The sequence below is a fragment of the Panthera tigris genome, chromosome D3, assembly GCF_018350195.1.
Source record: "Panthera tigris isolate Pti1 chromosome D3, P.tigris_Pti1_mat1.1, whole genome shotgun sequence".
In the NCBI taxonomy this organism is placed as follows: Eukaryota; Metazoa; Chordata; class Mammalia; order Carnivora; family Felidae; genus Panthera; species Panthera tigris.
In genome coordinates, this window is record NC_056671.1 from 32,679,355 (window position 1) to 32,695,005 (window position 15,651).

The window sequence follows — 15,651 nt, forward strand, 5'->3', positions numbered from 1 at the left end:
TTCCCCAGGAGACTGTAGGAGCAGAAAGAGGTCCCCTTACTCCCGATATATAATCCCTCTAACTGAAGTGCTATAGCACGGAACGCTTTTAACAGAGAACAATGCCTTCCAACGAAAAGGCAGGAATCTGGGACAGATTACTTATTGAGTCACTGAATTGCTATGAATGATTTTCCATTGAAATATAAATGTTAACATTCCAGGCTTTGCTGGCTTCATAGAGAGATTAGAAAGTAGGAATGTACTAAGAATGTGCACACAGGAGGACTCCAAGATTAAGAGAAGGAAGGCAACAAGAGGAGGGGCAGAGGACGCCTGGAGCTGGTCTGTGTCCAAGCACATCTAGATGGCTTCTCAAGGGCACATAGGCCTGTGCTCAAGGACATTCTCAAGGACAATGGTGGCCTGCACTCTGTTCTTTGCCTACAGATTTTATTTGATTTTTAAAAACTTTTTACGAGGTACACATACATTCAGAAAAGTACATATACCCTAAACATAGAACTCACTGAATTTTCAGCAACTGAACATACCTATGCAAACAATCCCAATTAAAAAGCAAGATTTTATTTTGGGCACCTGGGTGGCTCAGTCAGTAAAGCCTCTGACTCGATTCTGGTTCAGGTCATGATCTCATGGTTCATGGGTTTGAGCCCTGCATTTGGCTCTGTGCTGACAGTGCGGAGTCTGCTTAGGATTCTCTCTCTCTCTCCCTTTCTGTCTGCTCCTCCCCTGCTTGGGTTCTGTCTCTCTCTCTCTCTCTCAAAATAAATAAATAAACACACAAAAAAAATAAAGGGGTGCCTGGATGGCTCAGTAGGTTAAGCGTCTGACTTTGGCTCGGGTCATGATCTCGTGGTTTGTGAGTCCCCGCGTCGGGCTCTGTGCTGACAGCTCAGAGCCTGGATCCTGCTTCTGATTCTGTATCTCTCTCTCTCTCTGCCCCTCCGCTGCTCATGCTCTGTCTCTCTCTGTCTCAAAATAAATAAAATGTTTAAAACATTAAAAAAAAAACAAATAAAAAGCAAGGTTTTATTTTAATAATATGAACAATTTTGCATGTGACATGAAATCCAAAAGGTCAAAAGAGTATGTATGAAAGAAGTCTCCCTCCTACCCCATTTTCCAGTCACCCAGTTCTCCTTTCTAGAGAAAAAAACATTGTTGATAGTTTCTCACCCAGTGGGTTTTATTTAGTTTAGAAAGAATTTTTAATTCCAGGATAGTTAACAGACAGTGTTAGTTCCAGGTGTACAGGTGTGATTCAACAATTGTATACATTGCTCAGTGCCCATCAGAAATATCCTCTTAATCCCCTTTACTATTTCACCATCCCCACCCCCCTTTCTGGCAACCATCAGTTTGTCCTGTATAGTTAAGAGTCTGCTCTTTAACCAATGAGGGTTTTGTTTTAAGATTTTATTTAAATTTCTTTTTTAGCATTTATTTTTGAGAGACAGAGAGAGACAGAGTGCAAGCGGGGGAGGGGCAGCAGACTCTGAAGCAGGCTCCAGGCTCTGAGCTGTGAGCACGGAGCCCACCGCCCTGGCCTGAACTTGGGAACCCAGAGATCATGACCCGAGCCAAAGTCCAAAGTCGGAAGCTTAACCAACTGAGCGCCCCAGGCGCCCCAAGATTATTTTAAAGTAATCTGTACACCCAAGGTGGGGCTGGAACTCACAAGCCCAAGATGAAGAGTCATATGACCTGCGCAATGAGCCAGCCTGGCGCCCCTAATGAGTTTTAAATCAGACTTTCTGACATCTGTAGGCTCTTTGCTGGGTGGTGGATGGGAGGGTGAAGTCCTCCCTTTATAGGAGCTAAATAAGACCCCTGAACCTGTCCCAGACTCGCCTGGCCTAGGCTGCCCAGAGACAACAGCCAAAAAGGGTCCAGGGCCGCGATTCAAGCAGCAGCCACGCCAAGGTCCGCCCCCACGCCCGCCTTGGCCCCCCGCCTTGGGTGACAGGTTGGGGGAAGGCGGGGCACAGACGCGGGGGAGGGGTGGGAAATCTGAGACTCGAGTCGTATGGGCCCCTGGCCATTAAAGAGGAAGCTTCCGGGCGGCCCAAGGGTGGGCAGAGGGCCATCGTCAGTCCTGGGAAAGGGGAAAGCAAGGAGGCCTAGAGGGCGGCCTTTCCCCGGGAGAGCGTGGAAGGAAGGCGGCGGCGGCCACGCCAAGGAGGAAGAGAGCAGGACAGGGTGGGGACAGCCCCTCCGGGGGCTTCTGGGGGCGGATCCCCGGGGTCTGGGGGTAACCCTTCTGGGTGTCCGGGGACTGTCCTCCCTCCGGGGGCCGGGGGCGGTGCTCTCCCGGGTGTCTGGGGACGGTCCTCTCGCTGGCCGGGCTGCAGCGTGGAGACCCGGAGGACCCGGCGGGGCGGCGGCCCCGCCCCGCGATGCTTTTACTTTGGGGATCTCCAGGAGAGCCTTTAAAAATAGCCTGGCTGACGTGTGAAGAGCGGCTCTTTATGGCAAGGGACGAGTGCCTGCTCTCGTGCAAGCTTGAGCGAGGATTGAGCGAGGAGGAGAAGGGGCCGAGGCCGCCCGCGGGGAGAAGCGTCAACGCCGCCGCCTGAAGTGGGGCAAAGGTCGCGCGTGGCACCCACCGCCTGCGGCGGCCCAGACGCTCTGGTTCCTGTGCCGGAAGCATTTTCACTCTCAACATAATAGGGAAAACAGAATTTTCCATAAAAGGATTTTGTTTTTCCCTTGAAGACGGTACACTTACCGGGTCATCTTTGGGCCTTCCCTTTCTTGATAAAGAAACTCAAAACAGTGGCCTCTTTCATATATTCTAGTTAGCTCGTGTCAAACGAGGCTGCTTAACTCATCAGCATTTCGGTTAGGTTTGAAGCTGATTATTAGATAACAGATAACGGATTTATGGACACCTGAGTTCAGTCCGGAGCTATGCCACCCGGGGGGTAATTGAGTTTCTGGCCTCAGGTTTATCACCTCTTTGGGAAGATGAAACTAGCTCCTTGGATGTAATCCATGACACCAATTTGCGTTACGTTGTGAAATCTGTCGACGGCTTTTCTAAGACTTCAGAGGAGGAAGAGACCCATGCGAATAAAAGGATCTGGGAAACATTCCAAGAAGAGGCCCATCTTCAAGTTTAGGTGAGATTTCAGTAAGTAGTCACTGGGTTACACTGAGTTGAACCTCCTGGAACCTTTTGTTGCCTTTTATAACCGGAAAGCAGGCTGTTAAGGGAAGGCTTTGCCCACACAGGGCTATGCCCATCGCCCAGGTGAGCGCACTCGAAGTCCCTAGCACCTCGGAAGCTCCCCTTGTAGGAGGGCTCAGTGCTCGAGAAATCCCTACCCCCACCCCGAGGTAACCGTTGTCCCAACATTAACACCACGTGTCCATTTTGTTTCCTTTTGAACGTTCATGTATGCTCTCTGTGCCGCCTCTCGGTTCCAGACCCACGCTCCCGTCCGCCTCGCGCTGCGGGTGAGGCTGCCTCAGCGCCATCCCTCTGTCCCCTGTCCCTTGATCCGCCAGACTCCCCTGGAAACCAGCTGCAGGGAACCTGCAGCTCGCAGGAGAGGGGAGGGACTTGCTTCTTCCCGCTGGCTTCCTGTTGGCTCCCTTTCCTGCCAACGTCACCCTAGCAACCTGCCCCCCCCCCCCCCCCCCCCCCCCCGCCCCAGTGCCAGCAGCGCTTTCCGGCAGCAGTAATCGAGTCTAGTTTGTAATTTTCGCATCGCAGCAGTTAGAGAACCCCTCTGAGCGCACCCCAAGACACCGGTCCCAGCACCAGACGGTTGGGGAGGGGGCTGCCTCCAAGCTTCTGGATTTCAGGTATTTCAGGTATTTCAGCTTTTTTCTTCTTGTGCCCCAGTCCTAGGAGGTGGTAGCTACCTCCCTGATACCTGTTTTTGACTTTTAGTCATCTAGTTAATATCTTTATACCTAGTTAACTGTTCTTTATGTTCTTTATGATACTTCCTGCCTATTGGGTTAGCTGGTGTGGTTTCTCTCTCCTTACTGGTTGCTGACTATAGAACCTATTCTGGGTTAATTTGTGCCTGGCTTCTTTCATGCATCATGGGAGTTAGACTCAGCTGGCTTATTACACGCAGCGATAGTTCATGGATTGTCGCTGCTGCTTATCACTCCGTGGACACACTGCCTTTTATTTATCCAAATACTGTTGTCATATTTTCAGTTTGAGCTATGACATGATGCTGTTGTGAATATTGTTGTACGTGATTTTCAATGCCTAATGTGCGTGCATTTCTGTCTGTGTGTCCCAGCAGTGGAAACGCATGATAGGGCATGCATATGTTCAACTTCAGTAGATCATGTACACGGTTTTCTAGAATGGTTGCACGGGTTACACACCCATCAGCGGCAGTGCAATGAGAGTTGCCATGTTGCACATTGTAATGAGTTCTCCGTACCTCAAACTTAAAAATGTTAGCTATTCTGGGGCGCCTGAGTGGTTCAATTGGTTAAGCTTTCAGCTCAGGTTTGTGTTCGATCTCACCGTTTTGTGTTCGAGCCCCACGTAAGTCTCTGTGCTGACAGTGCAGAGTCTGCTTGGGATTCTCTATCTCTCTCCCTCTCTCTCTACCCCTCCCCTCCTCATATTGTCTTTTTCTCAAAATAAATAAACTTAAAAAATTTTTTTTTAAATTCAGCTCTTCTGGTATATGTGCAGTGGTATCCTAGTGTATGTCATCTGCATAACAAATTCCCCCCAAATTTGGTGGCTTAAGAAATTCATTATCTCAACAGTTTTTGTGGATCACCATTTCTTTGGGAGAGACTTAGCAGGGCAGTTCTGCTCAGGGTCTTTTACTCAGAGTTTGGCTAGAGGCCCCAGTTGCTCTTGGTGTTGGCCTCCCTAAAGCTCCTTGGGCAGCCACCTAACATGGCAGCCCGTGGTCCTGTCTGAGTGATCCAAGAGAGGGGGCGAGGGGGAAGCCACACACTTCAATCTGCTTTATTCTCTCTGTTGGAAACCAGTGTTTACTCCTAGACTGCCCTCGAAGGAACTAGTCCCCATGTCTTGAAGGGAGAAGTAGCAAAGAATTTGTGGACTTTAAAACCCTCATGCACACCATGGTTTTCATTGACAGCTGGTTATTAACAGAATTGAGATTGCCCATTTGAGTATGCTCTTTGGTGAAGTGTCTGTTCAAACCTATTGCTAATTTTTTCTCTTTATCGTTTTTTATTTTATTTTTATTTTTATTTATTTATTTATTTATTTTTCTTTATCGTTTTTTAAAAATTGATTTGTCAGAGTTCTCTGTCTATTCTGGGCACAAGCTCTTTGTGAGAAGTAGGTGTTGCCAATATCTACTCAGTCATGGGAAATTTCTCCTTTATGCCTTTCAGCGTTTTCAAATTTCTTGCTGTTCGCACATGCGACTTTTATATTTTAAAATATCCTTAACAAGTAAAAGCTCTAGTGGCAGACCAACAGGGAAGCAGACGCAGAGTTAAAACATCAATGGATGTGAGGGAAGGAAGGCAGTAGGTGCTGGCAGGACAGCTTATTCACTGGAAATTAGTCACTGACCTGAACATTCCAAACTCTTGTTTCTTTGGAAACATATGAGGGCAGACATTTAAGAAGACTTAATTAATAAGTTTCTGTTTTCTGTCCCAGATTTTGGAGATGACTCCAAGGATAACATATTATGTTCCCTACCTTCCCAAAAAAGGGTTACCTCATCCCCAGGGATGCAAATGTTTTCAGTTCTACTGTTTGCTTGCTCACAAAAAAAATGCATAGCCCCGAGCTGAAAGTGTGAGCAGGAACACTGTATTTATTTGTAAGAAACTAGCGAAGCAGCAGAATTTCTATGTTGGCTGATCTCAACAATCTCTAATCAACATCCCCTTTCTCGAGGTTTCCTTCAGAATTGATTTATCTTCAATTTGTTATGGGAAAGCCTTCTCCATTATAAACTCTTCACCAATTAATACAAATATTTTCAGATATCCTAATTCTTGGTACTTTGTTGTCCTTTGGCACTTAATCTAAAACTCTGTCTTGAAAGAATTCTTAAGTTTTCAGAGCCCAAAATGATATGAATGGAACAATATTATTTGTGAGGTCGATGAGTGTTTTTAAACAGTTTAACCTGAGAAATAAAATTAAAAGCCTCCAGATTTTGTCTTCCCTACTTAGTGTCTCTTGGAATCGTGCTGAACGATCTCTTTCCTAACCCAACCCCTTACCTGGTTAGGATCTGCTGTTTGAAACATAATGTGAAGAGGAAACTTATTTTAACACTGTAGGGATCTGGGAAGTCTCATCACAGTAGAGGGCAGCTTGCGCCACCTGCTGGGGACATTAATAGTCCTTGTATCCTAGGCATGAGTCTAATTAGTTCACAACCTGACCACTTTTAGTATTTCTGACTGACGATTATTTGCCTTGAGACCCTTTGTCTTTATGTTTCAGAGAAAAGCAAAGAGACAAAATAAATTACCCTAGAGACAAAATAAATTTAAACCAAAATCTATAGCGTTATCCCAGCCAACATCTGCTCCTACCCCAAAGGATGTCCTAAGGAGTGGCTCAGATAATAGGCAGAGCTGAGAAATAGCTAATTTCTTTAGGGTGATCACAGTGGTGTGTGTGTGTGTGTGTGTGTGTGTGTGTGTGTGTTTGTGCATGCGCATCGTCCCACCAAACTGATGTCCTTCCCTCCCTCTCTTCCTTCCTTCCTTTCTTTTTTCATCTTTGTGTTTCTTCTATTTCTTTCCCTCTTTCCTTCCTTTGACCCACTCTCATTCATTCCCCCTCTTCCTCCTCCTTCTCCATATTCTTTCCCTTTTCATCTCCCTTCCTCTCTTTCTCTCTTTCTCTAATGAACAAAACAATTTTTTGAGAATCTGATATGCATCCAGAACAAAAACTGTGAGCGAAATAGCTCTAGGTATATTCTTTTGTTGGCTAACTTCCCAAGTTTCAGACTCCTGCAGAATTCTGTGCTGTGAGCTGAGGAAACACAAGGAGCCGAATACTCAGTGTTCATGTGGTTCTTGGGTGCTGGGCTCAGAGTACCCCGTCACTAGCCAGTCTGTTGGGGCCTCTGCTCCCTAAAGAGCCAGAAAGAGTGGAATCAGAGACCTGGGCCTCGAGGTTCCAACTTGGCCCTCACACTTGTCAGTATCAGTTGTTTCTTTGAGCACTATCTAGCCTGCAGCAGTGTTGAGTCCCCGAACTCTCTACTGTCTGCTGGATTCCTGCCCCCTCACCCCGCCCTTTCCCCCACACCTGTACTCCTCTCTGTCCCCCACCCTTGTACTGGGAGCACCCCTACTCTATGATGGTCTGGACCACTGGTCTTCTCAGCTTGGTCTTCCCTGCTCCTACTCTTGAGCCTTAGCCAGACCCCACCTAACCACCCAAGGATAGCCTTCATTAGCTCTGTGCTCCTCAAGGAAGAGTTTAACAATGAACTGACTCTCCATGAATACCAGACCCACTGCTTTCTTTGCTTAGTTACAACTGGTTGCTATTCCAAACTCAATCTAGCTGATCCAACGGTGAGTACCTTAAATCCTTATTTTCTTCCTGGTGTGATGGCAGTTTCCATACTGATGACTCTAGTAGGTTTTACTTGCAGGAATTTAAGAAAATTACTTTATCTAATCTGAATTGGAAACCCAGTGAACTAATTTCATAATCTCTGGGTCTGTTTCTTTATCAGAATGGGTTAGAATGCATCATAGGAGGTGATGAGTCTTAGGGTCACAAGTAAGACTTACTGTACTTTGTGCTCTCAGAGCAGTCTAAAAGTTACATTACTTTTTCTTTTTACTGTTATTGAATATAGGGGGAGAGTGATTGTGTCTACTCTTGACAGGTGTTTGAGATAATTAATATTTGAACATATCTACATGAGCATAAAAAGTAGTCTCCTTTGTCTTATATTTCTTTTGTAAAGTTATGAAAATAATTTTAAAACTGTGTTGACTATTACGTCTTCAGAGAAAATTGGTCATATTTCTTTGAAGGTCTGCACTTTATTCTGTCCTAGCTTTTGAAATGATACCTACTATCGTGTGAGCCAAAGCAGGCAGTTTTGATCCTTTCTTACGTGAAGGTATAGATGGCACCAGAGCTGAAGTCCATCACGGTTGATTTAAACAATTATAAATAATTACCAAAGCAAATGAAATAAGCTAAAGTTTTAAAAGTGTCACAACACAATCAAGTACTTTCTTATGGACTGGTGAGGGCAATAGTCAAGAAACCATAAAGAATCTTGGAGGTTTTCAAATTATCTAGTGGAATTTCTTTGTTGACATATTCAATAATATACATTGAAGTGAAGGCTGGGTAGCATTTTAGTGAAAAATCAGAAGTCTCAGCCCTCACTCTGACTGGCTAGTGACCTTGGATAGGTTACTTAACCTTTCTACGTTTTAGTTTCCATGATTGTCAAAAAAAAGTGATAATAACAGGGTTCATCTCACGGGATTATGGGTCTCACTTAATTGTCTTAAACGAGTTATTAGTGTTTAGTATGGGGCAAGGTGTATAGTAAGTGCTCAATAAATGTCACTTAATGAAGCAAATTAGTTTCACATTCCTTTCGGTAATATGTTACTGTGGTAGTCAGCCTCCTGATATTCATGCCCTTGTAGAGTCCTCACCCATATTGTACCAGAGTTAATCTGTGTGACCAATAGAACATGGCAGAAGTCAGTGTGTTACTTCTGTGATCGGGCTATAAAAGGCTATGGCTTTCACCATCTTGGGCTCGCCTCATTTGGGGGGAGACATTCAGGTTGCTGACAGTTTGGCTACTGGCAAGGAACTGGGGTATTTGGCCAATAGCCAGGGGGAACCGGACGCTGCCATCAAATATGTGAGTGAGCTTGGAAATGGATTCTCTAGCCCCCGATGATGGCAGCCCCAGCAGGTGGCTTAACGGCAACCTCATGAGAGACCCTTGCCCCAGATCCCCAGAGCCTAAAATAGTGGTGCATGTCACAGCTGATGATGTCTTAGATTTCAAGAAATATTCTCATTTGTCTAAATCACATCAAAGTCACATGGTCAATCTCCACCCCCCCCCCCCGCCCCCGAACCATACTTCTTAAACTGCTACAATCTTCATTTTTAGAAAAAAATGAGTGTATATCTAAAATGGAGATGCCTAGGCACATTTGCCATCTGGAGGGATTTTGGCAATTACTGACCAACTGTGAAACCAACTTATCATTGTGCGATTTTTTACATTGGAAGTGTTGTAAGGGATGTTGATTATGGTGAAGAGGAGGTGATGGCTTAGAAACCTGTAAAAGTGTTCTGGGAAGGCACGGAGAAAAAGGCTGCTGATTATGGGCCCACAGGATAAAGTCTCATCCACAAGTCACTGGTAGGTTGGCCACTGATATCATGGGATAGAATGAAGCCTGTGGGCAGGGTGTCTCTCTCTCTGTGCTCCCTCCCCACATCCCATATCCACATCAGCTAGTGTTGGACGTAGTGTGAGGTGAGGTGAGGGAGGGAGGAAGGAGGTAAGGAATATAAATGAGGTGCTTCCAAATTTCTCCATGGTAACAAGAAGGTAGTTTGTCAGCAGGGAAAATTTGGATCCCTAGAATTAGACTTTTAGGTGTTTGTTTAAAACTAATGCAGATCACCAACATGCTCATAACGCATTTACTAGTTCATCAGAAAACCCACGTACTAATTGTAGGGTATGATCCAACAGAACTGTCACGAGCTCCATATTTGTTACATAATTATTATTTCTGCTTTGACAATGCCCTGCAGACTCTTCCCTCTCTATTTTCTCTCCATCACCCTAATGTAGTGCTTTGGCTTCAGCCTTTTGGCTGATCCTCCATCCAAGCACCATAATGTTGGCACATCAAGGTTCCTAAAGCACTATCGTTTAGTGCTTGCAAACTGCAATAGATGCTGTGGTTAGTGGAATGACGCCCCTTCCTCCGCCAAAGATGTTCACATTCTTATCCCTAGACTCTGTGTATATGTGACCTTACATGGCAAAAGGGAATTACAGTTGTAGATGCAATTAAAGTTGCTGTGGTAAGATAAGAAAGATATTTGGTCTCTGTCCCCACTTCCTGAAACAGTGCTCCTACAACTCTTAGAATTCCTAAGTGAGGAGGTGTTCCAAGGAGGTGACTCTTGCTACCCCAGATAGCATCAGGGTAAGAGCCAGTTGCCAGAAAAGTCAAGAGTTGATTAGAATCTTGGAATTTTCAGCCTCATCTCCCCAACCTTTGGGGAGGAGGGGAGGACTAGAGATTGAGATTGTTGCCAAAGGCCACAATCATGCTTACATAGTAAAACTTCATAAAAATCTAAGGAGATTCCAAGTTGGCAAACACATCCATGTGCTGGGAGGGTGGCACATCTCATCTCCACAGGGATAGAGGCTCCTGCACTCGGGGTACTTCTGGTTCTTGCCTTATGTGCCTCTTTATTTGGCTGTCTTTGTATCCTTTAAAATTTAGTAGCAAGGATAGCAGTTTCCTGAGTTCTTAGAGTCATTGTATATGTAGGGTTGTATTGTGGGAACCCCTGATTTAAAATTGTTTTTAGTGTTTATTCATTTTTGACAGAGAGAGAGCACACAAGTGGGGAAGGGGCAGAGAGACACAGAATCTGAAGCAGGCTTCAGGCTCTGAACTGTCATCTCAGAACCAGAAGTGGGGCTTGAACCCATGAACCATGAGATCATGACCTGAGCTGAAGTTGGATGCTTAACTGACTGAGCCACCCAGGCACCCTGGGGGAACCTCTGACTTTGTAGCCAAGTCGAAGAGAAGTGAGGCTAACCTGGGCACCCGATACTTGCAACTGGTATCTGAAATGAGGGCAGTCTTGTGGGACCAATCTTTAAACCTGTGGAGTCTGATGCTAACTATGGATAGTTAGTGTCAGAATTGAACTGAGTTGTAAGACACTTAGTTGGTGTTAGAAAATTGGAGCAGTAGCGTTTGGAAAGATGCTACATGTTTGGTGTTAGGAGGAAAAAAGATCCTCAGTTTTTGATCAGTTCACCTTGAAAAGGGGAAATTATCCTGGATTATCCATGTGAGCCCAGTAAAATCACATAAAATCCCTAAAAGTAGAAGAGGGAGGTGGAAGAGGAAGTCAGAATAGTGTCATGGGAAAAGGATTAGATCCATCATTGATGGCTTTGAAGATGGAAGAAGTGACCATGAGCCAAAGAATATGGATGGCCTCTCAATGCTATAAAAGGCAAGGAAATGGATTCTCCCCTAGAGCCTCCAGAAAACTCAGTCTTGCCAACATCTTGATTTTAGCCCAATGAGACTCATGTAGGACTTATAACCTACAGAAGTGTAAGATAATAAGTCTGCTTTTCAAGCCACTGTATTTGTTGATAATTTGTTGCAGCAGTAATAGGAAACTAATACAGATACCATTTCAATCTTGGTCTTATGTTACATTAGACAATACCCTACTTCCTCTATCTTATCCAAAGTCTACCTACCTTAACACTTAAATTTCTTTTTGTCTTTCTTTCCAGAGTTAACATTTCTCGAGCATGTATTTACAATTGATGTTCATTATCCTTGGATCCTGTATTTCTGAATTTGCCTACTTCCTAAAATTTATCTGTAACCCCCAAGATCATTCACAGATACATGCAAGTGACAAAAAAGGTAAATTTCCCAATATATGTATTTCCAGTTGAGGTCACACAAGGCCCTCTCTGTGGCCTTGTTTCAGCTCTCACGCTGTGAATAAGAATCCTTTCGGAGTCTATTTAGTGGCCTGTGTTTTGCATCTTTGTGCTTTTTGTTGGCTGTCTTGTTTACAACAGGCCCCAAGTGTAATGCTGAAATGTGGTCCAGTGTTCCTAAGCTTAGCAAGAAGGTGTGATATGCCTTATAGAGAAAGTGCCTGTGTTAGATAAGCTTCATTTAGGAGATGCTGAGGGTGCTGTAGGCTGTGTCCTAAAGGATAATAAATCAGCAACATGTATTAAAGAAGGTGTCTTTAAACAGAAACACACATCACACAAGGTTCTGCCTTGATTTGCTAATGAAAATGTTGTGACCAGTGGTGTGCAGGAACCTAACCTAACATTTCCTTTAAGAACAACGGCTCAGTATTCACTAATTCAGTGAATGCCTCAAAGAAAGAGAAATTATTGCATTCACTCATACAAGCTAACACATTATTTTTTTAAAGCAGTCTCTACCCCCAATGTGGGGCTCAAACCTACCACCCCAAGATCAAGAGTCTGATGCTCTACTGATTGAGCCAGCCAGGTGCCCCAGACTAACACATTGTTGATACATAAAAACTACTTAATAACTGCGATTGATTCTGGGGGGAAAAGCAGAGAAGATCATTTTTTTTTTTTTTGTGATGAAGTTATGTGGTGTGTTTTGTGGTTTGTTTGGCATATAGTGATTTTTATTTGTTGTATACAAATATCTCCCATGCCTGGCTTAACTAAGGCTAAGAATGAAGTGCTCACAAACATGTCACTGTTCCCTAATAACTTTTTGGTTTATGTAGGATGTATTTGTGTGAATAAAACTAGAACGTGTCTATATTAAAAGATCAAGGGCTCAACCTTCTCATTTTGGGTGGGGAGAATATTTCCTCTCATTTAGCTCAATAATTGTCAGCTTTTTATTTTTAGTATTATTATTATTTAAAATGTTTATTTGTTTTTGTGTGTGTGCGAGAGAGAGAGAGAGAGAGAGAGAGAGAGAGCGCGCGCAGGGGAGGAGGAGAGAGAGAGGGGGACAGAGGATCTAAAGTAGGCTCTGCACTGACAGCAGAGAGCCTGACCTGGGGCGTGACCCCATGAACCACAAGATCATAACCTGAGCTAAAGTGGGATGCTCAACCAACTGAGCCACTGGCCATAAAGCCAATTTTCAGTTTTTTAATCATATAACCTTAAAGGGATTTTGAAAAACTGTACCCCCTCACCCACATTAAATAGTCTTCGAATAATTTCTTTATAAGTTTAAATAGTTGCTAATCTGATGCAATTGTCAACACATTTAAATGAAACTGTTACATCTGTCTTTTAAATATGTCCAAGGAAATATAAGTGTCATTGTGATTTATACCCACCTATATACATTTAAAAAAATGAACACGCTTATTTATTTATTTATAAATTTTATTTATTTACTTTTTAATTTTTCCTTTTATTTTAATTTTTTTTTAATTTACATCCAAATTAGTTAGCATATAGTGCAACAATGATTTCAGGAGTAGATTTCTTTTTTTTTTTTTATTTTTTTTAAATGTTTTATCTATTTTTGAGACAGAGAGAGACAGAGCATGAACGGGCGAAGGTCAGAGAGAGAGGGAGACACAGAATCTGAAGCAGGCTCCAGGCTCTGAGCTGTCAGCACAGAGCCTGACGCGGGGCTTGAACTCACGGACCATGAGATCATGACCCGAGCCGAAATCAGACGTTTAACCAACTGAGCCACCCAGGCGCCCCCAGGAGTAGATTTCTTAGTGCCCCATACCCCATACCCATTCCCCCTCCCACAACCCCTCCCATAACCCTCAGTTTGTTCTCCATATTTATGAGTCTCTTATGTTTTGTCCCCTTCCCTGTTTTTATATCATTTTTGTTTCCCTTTCCTTATGTTCATCTGTTTTGTCTTTTAAAGTCCTAATATGAATGAAGTCATATGATATTTGTCTTTCTCTGACTCACTAGTTTCACTTAGCATAATACCCTCCAGTTCCATCCATGTAGTTGCAAATGGCAAGAATCCATTCTTTTTGATTTCCGTGTAATACTCCATTGTGTGTGTGTGTGTGTGTGTGTGTGTGTGTGTGTGTGTATCCCACATCTTCTTTATCCATTCATCCATCGATGGACATTTGGGCTCCTTTGCATACTTTGGCTATTGTTGATAGTGCTGCTATAAACATTGGGGTGCATGTGCCCCTTCGAAACAGCACACCTCTATCCCTTGGATAAATACATAATAGTGCAATTGCTGGGTCGTAGGGTAGTTCTATTTTCAATTTTTTGAGGAACCTCCATACTGTTTTCCAGAGTGGCTGCACCAGTTTGCATTCCCACAAGCAGTGCAAAAGAGATCCTCTTTCTCCGCATCCTGGCCAACATCTGTTATTGCCTGAGTTGTTAATGCTACCCATTCTGACAGGTATGAGGTGGTATATCATTATGGTTTTGATCTGTATTTGCCTGATGATGAGTGATGTGGAGCATTTTTTCATGTTGGCCATCTGGATGTCTTCTTTGGAGAAGTGTCTGTTCATGCCTTTTGCCCATTTCTTCACTGGATCATTTGTTTTTTGGGTGTTGAGTTTGATAAGTTCTTTATAGATTTTGGATCCTAACCCTTTATCTGATATGTCGTTTGCAAATATCTTCTCCCATTCTGTCGGTTGCCTTTTAGTTTTGCTGATTGTTTCCTTCACTGTGCAGAAGCTTTTAATTTTGATGAGGTCCCAGTAGTTCATTTTTGCTTTTGTTATCTCTTTTTTTTAATGTTTATTTATTTTTGACACAGAGAAAGAGAGACAGAGCCAGAGTGGGGGAGGGGCAGAGAGAGAGGGAGACCCAGAATCTGAAACAGGCTCCAGGCTCCGAGCTGTCAGCACAGAGCCCAACATGGGGCTTGAACTCATGGACAGAGAGATCATGACCTGAGCCAAAGTCAGACGCTCAACCGACTGAGCCACCCAGGCGCCCCTAACATGCTCTTTTTAAAGTCAGAAATCTTACATTTTCTTCTCCTCTTGAAATAATATTTCTATTACATACACTTGTTTTTGAAAGTCTTTTATTGATTTCTACATGAAGATATGTATATAAATGAAAATTCAATCTTTAGAAAGTCTCCTCTAACCATTAGGCTTTAGGTATTTAATCATCTCTTTCCAGTAATCCAGAGTGAGGTTGATGAGAAATGGTTTGTATCCTTAAGGAGAATGCATTTTTCTTGGGAAGGCAAGACTCACATGTAGAAAACAGTAAGATGACTGTTGAGCAGTGCTTGCAGAGTTGATGCATGGACTTTTAGGAAGAGGGCAGCCACCAGGAGTTGGAGTACCTGGGCCACCAAGCTGGAGTCGCTTGGGTACAGAAAGGACATTTTCAAATCTGTATCAGGATAAGTTGCTTTTTTTTTTTTTTTTCTGAGTGAAATATCCAAGTTCATCTTAATAATTAATTCAAGATGAATTATTTTAAGATGGCCCAATTAAATTCTGTTTAAGGCATTGTGCTAATTTCTGGGGATACAGCAGTGAATAAAGTATTTAAGATACTCCTACAGCCTGTTCTTTTTCCTAGTGGTGACATTGGGGACAAGAATATCCCTAGAAAGAGATCATCACTAAAGGGGGAACAGGCAGAGAAAAATGACAGGAACAGCAAACAGTATAAGAAGCTAATATTAAAAAATAAAAAGGTAATTACTTACTGGAATTAGTAATATATTTTTCTTCTGATTCATTTACCATAGTTGAAAATGCATTCTCTTTTCTTCTGAAACTGGCTGGGTCTACATATGAAAAGTAACTGAACCATGACATGACCTATAAACTAATTAAATTGTTTCAATTACTCTGGATTGCCACAGGGATTGGCGATGATTAACACAGTATCAAAGGCTAGTTTATGTGTCATAATGCAATCTGAG

General features: G+C 43.4%; 1 protein-coding gene across 15 annotated transcripts in view; it reads left to right on the top strand.

Annotated features, from left to right (window-relative positions):
• Positions 1–2,420: 2,420 nt before the first annotated feature.
• The window catches only part of MPPE1 (metallophosphoesterase 1), a 56,929-nt gene continuing 43,698 nt past the window's right edge, over positions 2,421–15,651 (top strand). For 4 of the 15 annotated variants that reach the window (XM_042961340.1, XM_042961338.1, XM_042961339.1 and 1 more), the window contains exons 1-2: positions 3,680–3,813; positions 11,517–11,652. The gene's annotated coding sequence lies outside the window, so the exon portion shown is untranslated. Of the gene's footprint in view, positions 3,126–3,679; positions 3,823–11,516; positions 11,653–14,109; positions 14,149–15,651 lie in introns of those variants that run through there. The other 11 variants (XM_042961332.1, XM_042961327.1, XM_042961335.1 and 8 more) reach the window with 8 other exon arrangements.